The following is a 17074-nucleotide window of genomic DNA, read 5'->3' as shown; positions in this document are numbered from 1 at the left end:
TGCCGTTTCTACTATACAAAATAGCTTTCCGACATGTGCGTATGTTGTCCTCGTAGAAAGCATTTGTCTTATATTGGCAATATATTCGTGTATGTAACAAAAGCGCGCCTCAACGTCTGTGTTTATTATTTGTCTAACACACAACGACTTCAATTGCAATGACCGTATTCGCTTAGAAGAGCATTTAAGAACAATAGACATTGGCAGTATTGCTGTTTTAAAGCCTTTAGCCCTATATGATTTTTCAACCCATTAGTTTGTTTCGGGTTACTGCCTGTTCCGACTATCTTGGTTTGGCCTATAATATGCTGGACAGGACAAGGTATCTCTACGTAGCATTCATCAGGTCGACCGAAAAAGAATAGTAGGTTCAGCAATTCATCGAAATATACATACAAAGTATATCGCATACGTGCTGCGTCAATGCTCAACGACCTGGAAACGGTACAATGTAACAACTTCATTCATGTCGAGAAGGCCAAAACGGGAACCGCAACAGATTGATTCTGGCAGAGTACCACTCACTAGTTTCTTAGCTACGATTGAAATATGTGGCGTCATTGTGACTTTTATAACCTTCCAGATTCTTCAACATAAATCCACGCCCATATTGTTATCGTCTTAATGTCAATCCATCGCGTTTTCCGCTTTGACAATTTTCGGTCATCGATTTTTGAAGCTATAGAATTGCATATACTTCCATCAATAACTTGTAGGCAAGCAAATAACGCACGTCTCTTGTTGTGTTTATTTGCTTTAGCAGAATAGCAAACATCAACATTTGGCAGACGAAAATTTTCACTAGAATTCTGCTTGGCTTCACCACTGTTTAAGACTAAAACCCAACGTCTGCAGCTGCAGACGGTTGTGGCAGCCATAGTTGACAAGAGGTAGCCGCGATGCAGGGCCGTGCAGTCGCATACATGCTACATGCTGCTTTCGTGCTCAGTCAACTGGATAATTAACTACACCCCGCGCGCCGTTTCGCTTTCGCCATGTGGACCAGAAATGCACTGATCAATTAATTAAAAATGTGCCAGACTTTCCGATCAGGTGCATTATGAGAGCTAACATAAGCACCACCACAACGATAGACGCATTGGCAAAGGCTCAGGAAAAAGGCGCAGGCACCAGTTTACGCGTACACATGTTCGCACGAAAACAACATCCGATGCCGAAGCAGCCAAACGTCTAAGATTTTATGCTACCATCTCCTCATACACTATGTCGTTTCTTTAGTCAAAATTGCGATGAGGAAACTAACGCCTGGTGACATTGATATAAATAGAGTCGTTAAAGTCGATCAGTTTAAATTTATCTATATGTACGTACACGTATTCATAATGCTTTTATTACATATGGGTGCGTGCGAAAGCCGTTAGGGCGTTGTGTGAAAATGATATTTCGTTTCAGACTAAATACAACCGTTTCAATATATATAAATACAAAATACTTGTTTGCTATCGCGCTGGCTTTCTATGACGTTGTGCACCTAATGCCACTAATTTAGCGCCATGGTTTGGTTGTCGTTTGTCCCGTTGACGGCTACGGCTTCATAATCATTGAAGTCACCAAATGTTCGCTTAATCTTTACGGTTCACTGAGTTTCTGAAAGGAAATGCGGCAAAGCCAGCGAGAAGCGGCAACCGTCATCTCGTTGTTTTCTTCTAGCGCCTGGCCGGACAGCCGAATTCACCTGCCCATTTGTTGTTTCGCGTCCCTTCATCTCATGCCCTAGTGAAATTGTTAGAACAAGCCGATGCGAGGGGACGACTGCACGGAATCAAAGAGTGAGAATACCGAGACACAGCCAACGCCGTCTTAAGACTAGTTAGCGCCCATTCCACCGCCTCTCCTATGCTCTACTTTGGCTGATGTCTGCAACTAGACAGGGAGAAAGGCCACAGGCCACACAGGACTTACATCGCTCCGGCCTGTTTATTATGCGACTTCAAACGAACGAACGGGAACTTCTGTTCCATGTGACTTTCCGTTAAAGTTGCCACTCAACGTCTCCCTCTCTCGTTCTTACTGTGACATTTTGCTTGAAATTATGTAATTCATCATTATACGTTACGCAGGCATCTGTGTAGTAAAGTAAACTCGCAGATCTGGCTGAGCGCATACTTAACATAATGGTAAGGTAATAGCAGTTATGACTAGGCACCTGATGAGGAAAAAACATGCCTATCGTAAATATGTATGCGTGTGTGTTGTCTCCGGTTAGGTAATTTTCCCAAGAGGAACGCATAAATTCAGTTATACCTATACTGTTAAGATAGATATACTGATTTATTTCTGAAACCATACAATTCTACAGGGTAGAATGGGCCGTCGCTTTTTAGACGGTGTTTTACAATATAACTACCGTGCTGAATGAAAAATACAGAAATTGATACTCTTTCTGTGAAGTCCAGAGCCGGACAATTGTATTTTTCACGGTTTGGTCAAATAATGAAGCGTTTTCGCTTTTCCTTCACTGCCAAAATTGTCGGCGTACTCCGCTATAAAGTACGGTTGAGGTTACCTTTAAGAGCTGTTCTACATGAAGTTTCTTTCCTGGACCACCATAGGCTACCTGCTTCTTCTGTTTCAGTAAACTCTCAAATAACGACAGATGTACTCTGCTGTACTTCAGCGAAATAATTCGCGTAAGGTGCTGATAGTGCTATCAACCCTGGCGTTACTGCTTTTCTAAGTGACCACCGTAACACGTCAGTGCTTTTAAGTACGACTGAATTCGGGATCTTGAGAGAGCTACTGCAGAAGAATCGTCGTCCCCCCGATTTAAGTAACCCATTCAGACCAACATTTATTACAGCTCCAATAGAGTTAGTCCAATAGAGGGCTGGGCTACGATATCCTTAGCCCAGTGCTTACTTTTTGCTGCTATCTATTTGGCTCCCTACTTTATAGTATCGGCTACAGTACGACATCGAAGGCGTCTCGGTGATAGCCGAGAGGCGATACACAGTTAAGTTTAGCAATGCGGCATCGCAGACTATTGTAGGGGTATATAAGTGTATCTTTTTACTCCTTGTTCAATCTTCTCCGCCTAGCATCAGAGATCCTTCAGAAGGTTTCCAAGAGAAACAGAACAACGGGAGACAATAGGCGGTGGCGTAGATAAACTCTGGGAAATGAGTTTTCACATTGTTGCCGCTGTACCTCACCTAAGTCGCAGGGAGTGGCTTTTTGAATTTTGTCGCAGTTACTTTCATTGTTGGCATCATTTCGCCTAGCAGCAGTAACATTGAATCAAACCCACTTCGCCAGCATGGTTGTCTTTGGGTGCCACTCATCTACGCTATCCCTTATCTCTTTATCTCACTATGTCTCAGCTGAGACTGGCACCGTGAGCTGCATCGGCTCTTTCTTCGACAATCCGTTCATTTAGTTATTTCAAACAACTGGTGGAGGTGGCATCCCCCTCCTACAATTACCGTTGTAGTATGGATTCTACAGTGACAATGGTGGTAAAATCACAGCCGGCTGGCGACAACTTAAACAACCTTTACGAAGTCGATGGTAGAATAGGAACGGGACGAAGTGGAGGAAAAAATAAGGATTGCAAACAACGGCAACGACTACAGCGATTGCGGCTGAAACGAACGGAGAAATGGGATCTGGCGAAGCGTACGGACAACGAAGCTTTATGAAATAGCGTATCCGCGCTGGCGGAAGAATATCGGCAGATCCAGTTTGCCCCACAGGGTTTCTCTCCTCTCACTCTTTTGCTCATTCTCGTTTTTCTAACGTCAACAATATTGCTAAGTGGGGTTGATATCGACCTTTTCCTTTGCCGGGTCGACCTACGCTCGTAACAGTCGCGTACCGCATTTCAAAGAAAAGCCGGAAAGCTTTGAAAGGCTGTAGCGATGATTGTTACTAAGCGTTCCATATATACTACTTGCAATAGAAACTTTGAAAAAGCGAACGATGATTAGATTGTAGCGTGAGCGGAGGGTTACAATAAAATGTCATTCGTTTGCGACGAACGGCTATGCAAAGCAATCGTAGACAGCGCTCCGCAGCGTTGAAGTGTGCTTGGATCCTAAACAGTCATAAAACATGAAGCCATATAAATGCTAGCTAACTATCCGGGCACTTCTGACTTAAATGAATGCAGTTTTGCTGATCGTTTGGTTGACCAGCCAGTTACGGAAGTATACCTCATCATGCGGTTCTAATCATACTATAGAATGAAAGCAATGTTGGCGGGAAGTGAGACGAAAATTCTTAATCGTTCCTGCATCAATGTGCCAATGCCACTCCATGGCATAATGCAACATTGTCATCATCATGTGCGTAGAAAACTGTGTAACCGTTCTACTAACCTTAAGCGCTACTCTGTGTTGTATAGCCTTGCACAGATCATGCTATTGTGCAGATATTCGCGTTGATAAGCGGAGACCTCTACACAAAAGCTCATAGATGACACGTAGTCATTAAGACATGAACCGAGGATGTGGGCCGAGTACTTGGGCTGACTTCCCCCCATAGGAGAACAGTAGGAAATAAGGCTTGCGTAAAAAAATGTAGGCTTGCCAATGGGCGGCAACGCGACATGAAACCAATCGACAGTCTATGCAACGGAGTTTGTTTCGAATATTCGTGAGTGAAACTCCAGTTCATTAGCGTACTGCCACTGCTGCTATTTTGTACTGCTTTTGCAGCTGTCCCTCTAATGAGGTGGGAACCTCCTCATTGACGCCTCTTTTGAAAATGAAGCATTATTACGATCCAAGTTCGGTGATGCAATGCCCCGTGTCGTTGCTATCACCCTTTCTGCCTCATCGTTCCATTGAATGTTGGTCACCCGCTTCCTACTCATAAAGGCTGCGGTCAAGTCTAACAGTACGAGTCTTCAGTGAACCATGCTGCCTGTGACGTTTGAAGAGATCTTTACGCAAACACTGGCAGGGTCAAGGAGCCGTTTGCGTGGTGCACCTTATGTGATTGTACGCAAAAATTGTACATCCACTGGTAAAGACGAACGTGCTTCAACTACTTTAGTGCAGGATATATCGCTTAAACCGCTTGAGATACTAGCCAGTTTCGCATCCAGCCTGACTGTCAAAGCAGCTGCGATGCTGCTTCTATTGTCTATGTTTGTGGTTAGATAGAAGGTAGAGGTTGTCATGTTTTGCTTGAACGTTGACTGCTGGCACCCTGGACGATTCAAACGAACAAATGATTTTCTCGGATGGTGAGTGTCTCGCCCTTTCTTTCATCGTCCCGTGCGTCCTGAGCCCGCCTGTTTTTCTATCAATGTACCATTCTTTTGTTCATAGTTAGTTCCCAAAAAAATAACGACTACAACCATTTTAGGCCTGGTCCATACTCCGTTTCACCACAGCCACCAGCGTTGCGTAGCGTTCTGTTATCAATTGCTTAGGCCCATTGTATTTAATGGAGATAAAATGGGCCCAGGATGGTAAAGAATAGGACGAGCTTAGTCAATTGACGACCTCTTAAATCCAGCCCGTGTTGTCTCATAACCCGAGTCAAGCCGAAGCCGACCTTATAATCGTCAATAAAAAGGCGAAAAATCATGAAAGAGGTACGACGTCTAGCATAACAAACTCTATTTCATTATTATTAATGAATCTTTATAGAAAGTTAATCGTCCGTGGAACTGTTCACCTTATTATAGTGATGGTGCGAACAGGATGTCGCACTTACGACCCTAAAATGTCGGGTTCAGACCATAGATGAAACAAAAAATTACGTGTTTCAACTCTTTGTTTTTTTTTTCTAAAATCAGCATCCGTATTATTATCTCAACCCGCAAGAAATATTCGGAAGGAATATCGGCACTGACAGAGATTTCAATGTTTATACAAAATTTGGTATCCAGTGTGTATGCAGTTTAACCAGTGAGCATAAGTAGAATGACGCCTGGACTTCGGCGTTTGTCATTAGAACTTGAATAATGGTAGCAACGACAACCGTGATACGAAATCTAGTAGCACATTTTTCTAGGATTCTGTTCTGCTTTTATTGCTTTATAAATAATCCCCTTCAGCACTGTTGTACGTTCTAATTTCGTAGTTAAATCAACCCCCTGTGCTAAAAGCACCGCTTTGTGATTTTCAGCCTTGCTGGCAAAACGAACCGATCTTAATGGAAATTTATTGGCAGTTTACGTTATCATACCGCATGATGACGCCAGCGTGCTTAATACGGCTTAAAAATAAAGCTTAATCACTGCGGAGGGCATAACCTATCTACTGTGCCACACCGCTTTATCGAATTTAATCTCTATATTGGCATTAGTCTATGCAAGCAACCTATCAAGCATCGTACCCCGTTGATTCGATAAACTCGCAAAGAGACAGACGACCTTCACCCCTTCCCCCCTTCCCATTAAAAGGAAGATTCGTCCCTGTTTATGCATTTCTTCAAACCCTTCAAACAAACAACGGAGATGTTGCAAGTGCCAGTTTAGTTCATCTCAACGTCAAGGACGTACCTTAGTTTATCTTCGTGAATCTGTACATCTGGCATAGTCGAACAAATGCTCTCAATATTTCTGTGTCGTTTCTGCGAGTTTTCCTTCCAGTAAAATAAGCGTGAAAGCTAAATCTTCTGTCTTCACATTATCCATATGGCTTAACTTTAGCCAAGGTCTGAACTTCACTAAAACACTTGCAGTAGTTTCCTGTCGTATCAAGGGTGCCAACGATTTAGAGATCGATGTAAGAAACGTGGGAATTTATTTATACATAGGATAAGTTGTCCTTTCATGGTATTTCAAAACGTAGTTCTTTATTTAATTTAAACATACGCCAACGCGTTCGTACCGCTTCAACAACGGCACAGTCATGGGTCACCGATAATATATTAAAAGAAGAAATAACAAGGTACGTATGTCTGGTCGCAGTAGATCGAATATTAAGTACTGAAAATATATGTACTGCAATAGATGCGAGAACAAAATTGAACTCCAGGTTAATTGCGCTCAAAACACAAAAACCCATTTTTTTTTTAATTGAAGCTTTTTTGAAAATTATTGGTTTTTTAAAGCTATTATAGAATAGTCTATGCACACTTCTACTACGTGAGGTAAGAACTGACTAAATGAGTGAATTGCTACTCGATAAAGATCATCGAACAGCCCCTGACGTCCGACAAAGTCAAGAGGAAAACGCGTTCAACTATTGTAGCACGTTATGTTAAAGGCTCAGGGAACACCTTTTAGTAACTGCCGAATCGTTCAAATCGATCTAATTGCCTGGAGATAACCAATCCATCCTTACGTGGTATGAAAACCGGCACACCAAAATACAAGTCGGTGCTAAATGCTAACATCGCCGCAGCGTTACCTGCATGGGCTCCCCGCAAAATCTACCTCCTACACCAAATGACATACTCCGAAAATACTTTAGAAGCATGGAAGCGTTGAGCGATATACTCGTAAAGCAAAGATATCTCACGCACCAATGAAACACTTTGTTCAGTTGCTTCGTCAGTAAGACATTTTTCCTAAAAAATTTTACTCTAACCGTTTATCCTAGCGGGTTGGTAGCATTAGCCTTGCGAGCGCTAGCCCATATCGGAATACATACCTGTATTCTCTATTGTCATTGACGGATCAGCAACGGTACGGTGGATTGCCTTGCAGATGAAGATGAGGAAAGCCTTCACCACGCTCCTCAGGCTGGTCATTGGAGTCATCGTGTGTCGTCTGTATAATGCTTCCTACAATTTTCACCGTAACCGTAAGGCGCGTTACTGCGAACGTCGGCGTCGAATGGGAAGAAATTTATCTCATACATCCGATGAGATATTCAAGCAGTTGTCCATTCTTTCGGGGAAACTATACGTTGTAGTAGTTCTATCTGACATGGATACACATAGCATTTGCATATATAAGTTGAGTGTGTACATTAAGGGCATACGGCCAGTTTCAGCCACCAGCATTTCATCTAGTCAGCTAAAGAGTCTGATCCTATGGATTGACTGGTTATCGGCGTAGCGCTGACCTAACGGCTATTAGAAGTGGCAGTACTCGTGTCAGACCATCCTGTACTAACACTCCCCTTAAACCCCGCGCCCCTATTTCTCGTTTCGAAGTGCTCGTTTCGATGTCTGAATTTTCGTGGTCCGTAGACGGTGTCGATAGAATGCCAACTTCATTTTACCATGTATTTTTCCTGCCGATTTTTCCGTGATGTACAGTATGAGCTTTTTTGCTTGTCACCTGATAACTTTAATCACGTGTTACCGTTTCCTTGAACCAGGCTAAGTAAAACTGAAGTTAAAGTTAGTCCATTAGAACGTCGCACATAATGCGGCCGCTACTTTAGGATTCATTTGTGCACACATTATCTGCGCAGCGTGAATCGTTCCCTGCAACCACATAAGCTTAGCAGTCTGCGTCCAAATGGGAACTATAATACAGAGACAGACATGCCGTTACAATTTGAGTATATATAGTTGATTACCAAAACGCATTAAAAGCGTGGTCTGAAAAAGCCAGAAACTATCCATACAAGTGTCCAGGAACGTCCAGTCTCTCAAGAGGTAAAAGGGAGGGGTGTCAAATGGCCACTCACAATGGTTCACTGTTTAAAAGAATAGGACGTTGCTAGCAGTCCTGCGGCTTGAACCGCCAGCGGAAAGGGAACAAGTGATGTGGAGTTTAAGTAAAATATCACTGAATTTCTATCAAGACTACGGCATAGCTATATCGAGTGCTCTGCTGAGAATAGAGCGTAGCCTTTTTCCTAATAGATATAATACATATAAAAGACACTTGTTTAAATTTAAAAACACAGCTAGTTTAGTTACAACTAAAAAAAGCAGGACCAAGGATTCCAGCGCCATTTCCGTATAATGATAAGAAATCTCTGATGCTCTATCCACGAGGTGTTTCCGAGGGTTTGTGTTCACGAAGCGATTAACCCGGTATTCTGGTAAGAAGAATTATAATACCTAGATGCATAACGTTTTGAAACAAGCCTTAGTCATTAAAATATATGTACTTGACCCTGCTTCGTACCGTTACCCGAAATTTTTGTTTGTTCGAGCTAGTATGCCTTTATCAAATCTCGACTTTGTACACGACGCTCTTCAGCTGAGGACTACTTTCTTTCTCTGTTCATTACGGGCCAGGTTAAAGCATTAGCGGTTCATATATTGGCAGAAATATAAACTGTCATAGTGCAGCGGAAGGCTTGAGCTGCGTTGTCAAGGCGAGATCCTTAAGGCACGGAGGCCAGACAATTAAGGGACGGTGTTGCTATGTGTGCATCGGTATTAGCAGTGAACCCGGACAATAGGAATCAGGGTAGAAAGCAAGAGACTTCATTAAGAGGCATTAAAAGCGGTTGCGCTGTGTATATATAAGCAGAACTTAGCGCAAATGCTGTAAGTGTAATGTCTACAACTTTTATGTACACTCGTCGTGGTCATAATGTATGATTCTATAATGTTACTGGCATCTGTTATTGACGTATACATTTGAACCGGTTTGACAACAAGTGATTGAATTGTTGCACTTACTCGTGCGGCAAGAATAGACCATTTTGATCATGTTAACAGTATCTTTTTTGGAAATTGTGCCCGCCCGTCACACAAGAAAGGCAAGGAAAGGAGCAAGCAAAGGTCGACCCACAGCTGGTTGAGCAAGGAAACAGCTGATAAAAGAAAAAAACAATTTATAAAGACTGATCTATGAAAATATCTAAGAAAGTGTCTTGATCACGAAGTAACTGAAAGAGTAACGTAATTGTCTCGAAATATTCGAATCGCCACTGCGTTCCGGGTAAGTTCGAACGTTGTAAGTCATAGAACAAGCTTTTTTGCCCATTCTGCACCGCATCACTGGTTTCTTCGCCTTTTGTGAAAAGAAACAGACATGGGATCCGCTTGTTGAGGCTTATCAGCCATTATCCGATGTTGTTGCAACAATGTTTACTAGGGTTCATGAATGTCAGTCTAATAATCATTTCTGTGGATAAAGGTGGCGCATGGCGAGAATGATAAGCGAGATAAAGTGCCCGGATAAAAAAATCACTGATGCATTAATTAGGTTTAATGTATTACATTACGTTTAATAATAGGCTAAAACAAATGTCTGACCAGAGACCTATTTCTTTCCTCATTTTGAGCCTATTTTGTCCTAACGGCATTAATAGTAGCATTTAACGCAAGTGAAGATCTATTTTTTCTTTCTCTAATCTGTAAATGTCACAAACGTTATATTTAGTCTGAGTTTTTTTTTCGATGGCAACAAATAAGACAGGCAAACAAATAGGTTATATATACATCTGAAAGGATCCTAACTTTTAGTCCACCTGGTGCTCGCTGAGCATAGAGCAACCTACATGATCATATCAGCGTTGACTCGGTTAACAAATCGCGATTTATGGGTATAAAATGAACGGGCATTTGCAGAACGTCCAAATATGCCGCAGCGCCATTGTCAGCTATTAACAATAAAATCGTCCCGCACCCACTTTTTTGAGGAGTCCTCTCCTACTTTAATACATTCCACTGTTTCTTAAGTTTAGATACATATCTATGCACGACAACTTTTGCGGCATTTTGGTGGCAGCATACCATAGCTATAAGTTAACATTAAAAAAGAAGTTACTTCAATATTTGCTGCTTGTCAAAAATACAATAGATAGAAATGTCTCGTAGCTGTCAGTTTGCCTAGTTTTCAATCCGAAGATGAGTCTTACAAATGTATACATTACGAGATACCAATTCTAACTAAGTCAATAATGCATGGTACTCCATTAGTCGATTAATCAAGACCTTAACCTGAGGCAGCAGAGCACGCAAACAACCGCGGTCTCGATAGTTCTGTCCATATAAACTTACCTCTTTCCCTTACCGTTCCTGGGATAAGATTCATACATTAAATACATCTGTTTTGCACTTCTTAAAAACCAATTTTTTTTACCTTTAATGACACTATTCGTTATTGTTCCCAGCAAGTTTTCTTCAGTGTAGGTGACATTTCAGTGCGAAACGTTATGACCAAAATGGCATGCCATCACCGGCCAAAACTCGAAGAAATATGGCAGCTACCTTTCCTCGCCACTCTGTTTTTGTCTCTCGGTTGTTTCGTTCTCCTATCTAAGTTTATGTATTCGCATAGGCAACCGTTTACACATCCAACTTATAGAAGATTAACTAAGCCGATTGCCGCTGCCAAACGAGATGCATCGCAATGAACTCGCTCCGTCGGAAATCTATACAGGTTTAATTGTTGAGGTTTTTATTGCTTCTGCTTTTTTTTGCCTGTCGTGCCGGCCGAATTGCGGAACCTGTGCTATACTGAAAGCGTGTTGTGTTTAGGTTCTGTTGCAGGTATGCAATCTCCCGTGAGCTCCAGAAACGGCAGGTAGAAGCCGATACCAGAGTTAACCATAGGTTCGTCCATGACGAATGTGGTTGGAGTGTTGGCAAGGCTCTCGCTGACGGAGTCTTCAAGTAGTATGGCCCAACCGAGACCCAGTCATAATAATGCTGGTTTACAGCTGGCCGTCTTTTAAGGTAAGCAAAAGCGAAAGGCAGCGACGTTTCGTCACAGACGGAATAACTGACAATCGGCTTAATAATAACGTATGCTATAATGTTGGATTTAAGTAGTAGCAGAGATAAGGTTAGTATTAGAACTGACAAAATAGGATGACACCTTTTTACGGCTCAACTTCCGTTAGTCGTATTGGAGCTGTCTAGTAGCCCGCGTATTAAACGCGCAACGGTGTCGCTTCAAGTATATAGGTATGCTCTAGCAAGTTAAACTTAGTGCCATGTATTGATGGAGAAGTCGATACAACGAACTAGGTCAATCACAAACCGCTAATTGCCAGATTGAAATATACCAGAGGGCAATATTCTTAAGGGAAACATTACAACGGGTAATTAACTAAATTTTACATTGTTTTTCTTATTGCGTATTTACCGATTCTGGTGGCGAAGGATACTCGTAGTGTCGATAGTCCCGACGGCTGTCGGTGATCGTAATCGCAGAAAACTAGACCATTTAAGCTTTGTAATACGTGTACATTTAGGCTGAATGTACAGGCGTTACTCCAGCTTCTTAGGTCACGCGTAAAAATAGCTACGAAAAAATACTCTCAAGGTAAGGCATTTGATTTGTAAGATAACATCCGGATATTAACAACGTTCAAAGCTGTATCGTGTTTAGGTTCGTTCAGCTGGGGCACAACGCCTGTATAGTCTTTTAGGTCGAAAAAAATATGTTGAAAAATTCACGTGTAAATGCTTCGGTTTTGCACACTTTTGATTGGTACCCGATCAGCCTAGCAAATGGATAGCTAATAAAGCCAGTTACCGTATATTCCATGCATCCCAAAGACTTTTATTACAGCCATAACGGTCCGGTTTTGTTCGTTAAACAACGTGTAGACATTGGAAGGCTGCCGACAAGCGTCAATAAATCAAACTTGTTACCACATACAATGGTATAATGAAACGGCTTTCTTAATATAAAGATTATTTACTGTTGGATCAGTTTGCTCACTTAACCTTGTTCATGTATTTCGCTTAAAAGCAGGTCTCGAACTCTTCTTTCTATTCCTTATTTAGATGATACAGAAAATCCGATAAGCTTCTATTTTAATGATAATAGTGGAAAAGTTATCGTTTGGCTAGTGCTTTTTCTCGCCGTTTTCTGCGCCCCATGTTTCTCTGCGCCATAAAAATAAATGCCAGATTACACAAATTCTTTTGATGTTCTCAAGGTAGCATTTAGGCGGTCACGAGGTCAGACGCAGAACTTGCATATAATAGTACTGCAGCTTCACGTGTTAGTCATTGGACGCAGCTGTCATTTAATGGCTATGAGTAAACGTGATGAACGTAGTGTTAATCCTTGTCGGTCACTGGAAAGGCTGTAGCAGTTTTTATAAATAGAAATAAAATCTTAGAGCTCACAAACATCAAAAACGTTTGTCAACGGTCGCACGCGGATCGCAAACTAAAACTAAGGCACATATTTGCGTTCGTTGACGCTAAATGCAAAAATATGATACAGATTCACTAGTACTTTGTACGATGGCAATATAGGAGATGTGGCCGTCTCCCATGGACCGCTAAATAAAGGGCCAATGACTACATTATATAGTCGACTATTGGTAGGAGACTATTGCGTACTAGCCAATTATTATAGTTAATTAGCATACTAATACAACTAGAATTCTCGCTGTTCCTGCAGACGCTCGCTATTTCAGCGATGGGGGGCAGGGGTCACGAGGGGACCTTCTGGACCTTCATCGGTCAGACCAGGCCGTAAAGTTGATAACCAGTAGGCAGCCAGTAGTACTCCAGCCCGCTCGATATCCTCTAATCGCTGAAGTCGATATATCTCTTTTATTAGGTTAGATGTGCTCCTGTAAGCAGAATATACCTGATGGAATAGCTGACGTCTGTGGCGGACGTAGAATTCGAGACATTTAATCTTATTTTAGCATAGTATAACATGTCACTATTCCCGCAGTGAAATCAGCTCAACGAGTACGTTTATGTCCTTACAATCCGTTGCTGTTGACCGTTTGAGAATGTATCACTGTTTTACTTTCACCACTTGCTCTTTGGTCAGAAGCTGGCGTTCTCGGTCTAATTACGTCTGATTACCTAGACATCAAATATGAAGGCCGCCATAAATGAAACGTTTATTAGAGTTAATCGCCTTTCATTATCGGCAACTTTCCATCTGTACTGACCCGAACGATAATCATTTTGTACACCTGCAGTAAAGATGTTCTTTTCTAATATATGTGTGAATAAGGACCAAAGTTAGAACTACTAAAACTGTGTTTACATCATTTACGACTAGCATCTGTCCGCGAAAGCAGCGGTCAGGTCTAGTGTCAAGTAGTTGTATGTGCTATGTACAAGGTTACGAAAAAGTCCGCGGATGTTTCTCCTTTTTTATTTAATCTATCTCAGATTTTTTTAACTATTCTGTTTTATTTAATAAGGGTACTCACTATAGACAGCAGCATCGTGATTACTGAAATTTTTTATTCGTAATACTTAAATGCTAACTCTGTGCAATTAAGAAGGAGGAAGTTGCACTTTTCAGTTGCACTAAATCAGCAGTTTAAGGCACCCCTGCATTTAACGAAGCTGTTGATTAAATGCATCAGCGATAATAGCAGGACATCCTTAAAACATAGAACTGCAATAACCATAGATATAGCTGATAAAACTCGGCAGAGACATTTTTTAAGGTATTATTAGAAAAGCTCTATCTGGATATAAAACACGTAACGATCTCTGCCAGCTAAGTCATTGTTACATCGAAGCCAATCGGGAACGAGGCACTTTATTGTTACCTTTATTGCATTTCGATTGCAATAAAAGTGACAATGTTTCTTTACATTGTTTACACAGCATTTTTGATGATGATGATGATTTATAGAATCGATTGTGGGCACATAAGTGTTAAAAAAGAATTGATATTAGGCCGTTATGATGACAGTAAACGAGGCGTTTTCAGCTGCGGTCTATTGATGACCACGCTGAATCTCTTTGTTTCGACACGTATTTTGCAGGCTACAAATTTCAAGGTGTTTAAAAGAGATTACGAAGCCAGGTTATAGAGAAGCCAAAACGTTTGCTATATTCTTGTGCATGTGAAGAGGAAAGTCACCGATTTTTCAATTTAGTAACAAGCCGTTTTTCAGAAAAAAAAACATTTTTCTTACCTGCCGAAGGTTTAGCTTACCCACATCTACTAATGTGGATTTTTGAAAAGCAAGCTTACGTAGGAAGTTGATTACTTCAAAAATTCTCATCTGTGGTTTACTGTCTGTCGGATTGTGTAACTTCCCACAAAACTTGTATAACATTTTTGATGATAAAATTATATGGTATCGTCGCTAGATTTTATAGATCGTAGATTTTGTACTTTAATAAACGTAAAGTAAGGATTAAATTACTTGTCCTACTTTAGCTGCTGTGGTGAACTGGTTTCGGCTGCAACATCAGTAAAAACTACACGCAGTCAAGCTATATAGCCTTTATTGTCGTCCAAATGGTTCACGTATATAGAAAGTTTACAGTGTTACACGTCTGGCAGTTCTAAACTTACGAACGAACCAATTTGCCAAAGGACAAATGCGCCAGAATTTGCCGAATACAGCGGAAGTACTCGGAGTTCAGATAGGGCTTATATGAAAGGGTCTCTACTTTGTCGCTGTAGTGAAAAAGGTGTGAGAAAAAATATGGTTATTAGCAGATTTATTAAGCGAATGGCTGATGCTTTAAAGTAAACCGGCATCACGCCAAATTTGGTATCGACAACATCTTATTAAGTGTATGAGATGTATCTAGCTAGCGCAAGTCACAAGAGCCTAACAAAGGTTAAATACATCTTCGACCCAACGTCAGGCCCAATTGAGTTGCTTACCCCCTCGTGTCGTCGAATTTGACGAACACTTTCGTTCTTTTCGCATTTAACATATATTCCGCAGCAATTCCTAACGAGTCAAGACAAACCCATTCTCACAGTACTATGAATATGACACCAGCTCTACTCGTATACAGAGGAAAGGTCAAAAAATCAGACATACGCATACATAGCCTTTGCCTCTTATATTATCGCGAAATGACAACTACTCCAGTGCTGCGATTTAATTCAGCTTCTAGGTGTGGCCTGTGATCCGATTCATAGCAATAACGCATAACAACTTACATTGATCAGCATATTTAGCCCGGCGGATTCTTCTCGGCGATGCTCCTGCTGAGTCAAATAAAAATAATAATCGGCGTGCTCGTTCTAGAAGGACGGTTGCGTTAAGGTATGGTCATAGCATGGCGGGTCGCTAGTCGCTAGCCAGCTCGACAAGGCCTCGAGAGAACTCAGCCCTGCATAGGCTCTGCATAGATGACAGATTTGGCAGGCTGCCAATTCCCAGTAAACGGCTTCTGGGAGGTCCTGACATCGAGGTCAGGACTTTCCGCTGCGTTGTAACTGTTTGCATCCCGCCGTATCCACACCCAAAAAGGGATCGAAGCGAAAATAGAGAAAACGCTGTTTTATACTACAATCGTGTCTTGCGAGCATGGACACATTAAGACTCTTAAAAAACCCGCATAACAACGGCGCACTGAAAAGGAAAACTAAAAACATTTTGGGTTGACTAGCGTGTCGCCGATTTTCTTTCAGCTGGGCTTGTTGGGCCGACAATCTGGTCCAACCGTCAAAAGACAAAGAGCAATAATCTGAAATGTAGGAATTACAACTGCTTTGGGTGACTATGAGTTTCTGTTATGTCACTGCAGTTCTGCTGCGTCAATATCGCCGTATACGTTATAGGCTTCGTTTATCCCAGAGCAGATTGATTCAAGAGGTTCTATCGAACTTCTATTTAACCGCAACGGATTCTAGGTGATAAATAAGCCAAGCAAAGATTCTCCTTGACACACTGATCTTCAACAGCTGAAAAACGAAGAGCAACCGCGCTATACTTAAGTTGACTTAAGCAGACAGCCTAATTCTAATAATAAAAGGGAGAGAGAGAGAGAGAGAGAGAGAGAGAGAGAGAGAGAGAGAGAGAGGAGAGATTATAATTTCAGTTCAGTTAATTATGTTCACATATAATTAATATTGATATTATATAAGAGTCCATGTAAAATTTATAACATTTTTTTTTAAATGTTATAAATTTTATATGTTATATGTTAAAAATAATTAACGTTTTGATAATAAAAGCTTATTTATTCACGCACTCCAACAAGCATTTTATTTAATGTCTTCGCGCATTCTGCAGCACACTAATTGCTTTTTTACAGCTGTCTTGTCTCGACTGTTTGGGATCCTTCGTCTAGTATTCTTTCTTGGCAAAATTAACCGATTCTCTCTATTTTAGTAAAAAAATTAGAAAAGAAATATATACATTTTCTATTTCGAATTAACTTTATTAACAATTTAATAAAAATTTCTTTTTCATTATAATTATTTACTTTCTTTTATACATTTTTATAGTTGATACAAAACATAGCCTTGAAAATGCTGAGAAAATATTTTATTTTAAAAATATTCGTAAAATTATTAAAATATGTAAAAAAAAATAAAAAAGAT

General features: G+C 41.0%; 1 protein-coding gene and 1 long non-coding RNA gene across 8 annotated transcripts in view; one reads left to right on the top strand and one right to left on the bottom strand.

Moving 5' to 3' along the window:
- The window catches only part of Dpp10 (Dipeptidyl peptidase 10), a 329746-nt gene that overhangs the window by 182195 nt on the left and 130477 nt on the right, over window positions 1-17074 (bottom strand). The gene's annotated exons all lie outside the window — the stretch shown is intronic.
- On the top strand, window positions 3600-6571 carry LOC111251707 (uncharacterized). Its single transcript, XR_002673939.2, has 3 exons — window positions 3600-5209; window positions 5332-5563; window positions 6100-6571. It is a non-coding gene; the product is annotated as an uncharacterized LOC111251707 (long non-coding RNA).

Source organism: Varroa destructor, unplaced genomic scaffold, assembly GCF_002443255.2.
Source record: "Varroa destructor unplaced genomic scaffold, Vdes_3.0 BEIS01000005.1, whole genome shotgun sequence".
Taxonomy (NCBI): domain Eukaryota; kingdom Metazoa; phylum Arthropoda; class Arachnida; order Mesostigmata; family Varroidae; genus Varroa; species Varroa destructor.
This window is presented reverse-complemented; position numbering and strand designations above follow the sequence as displayed.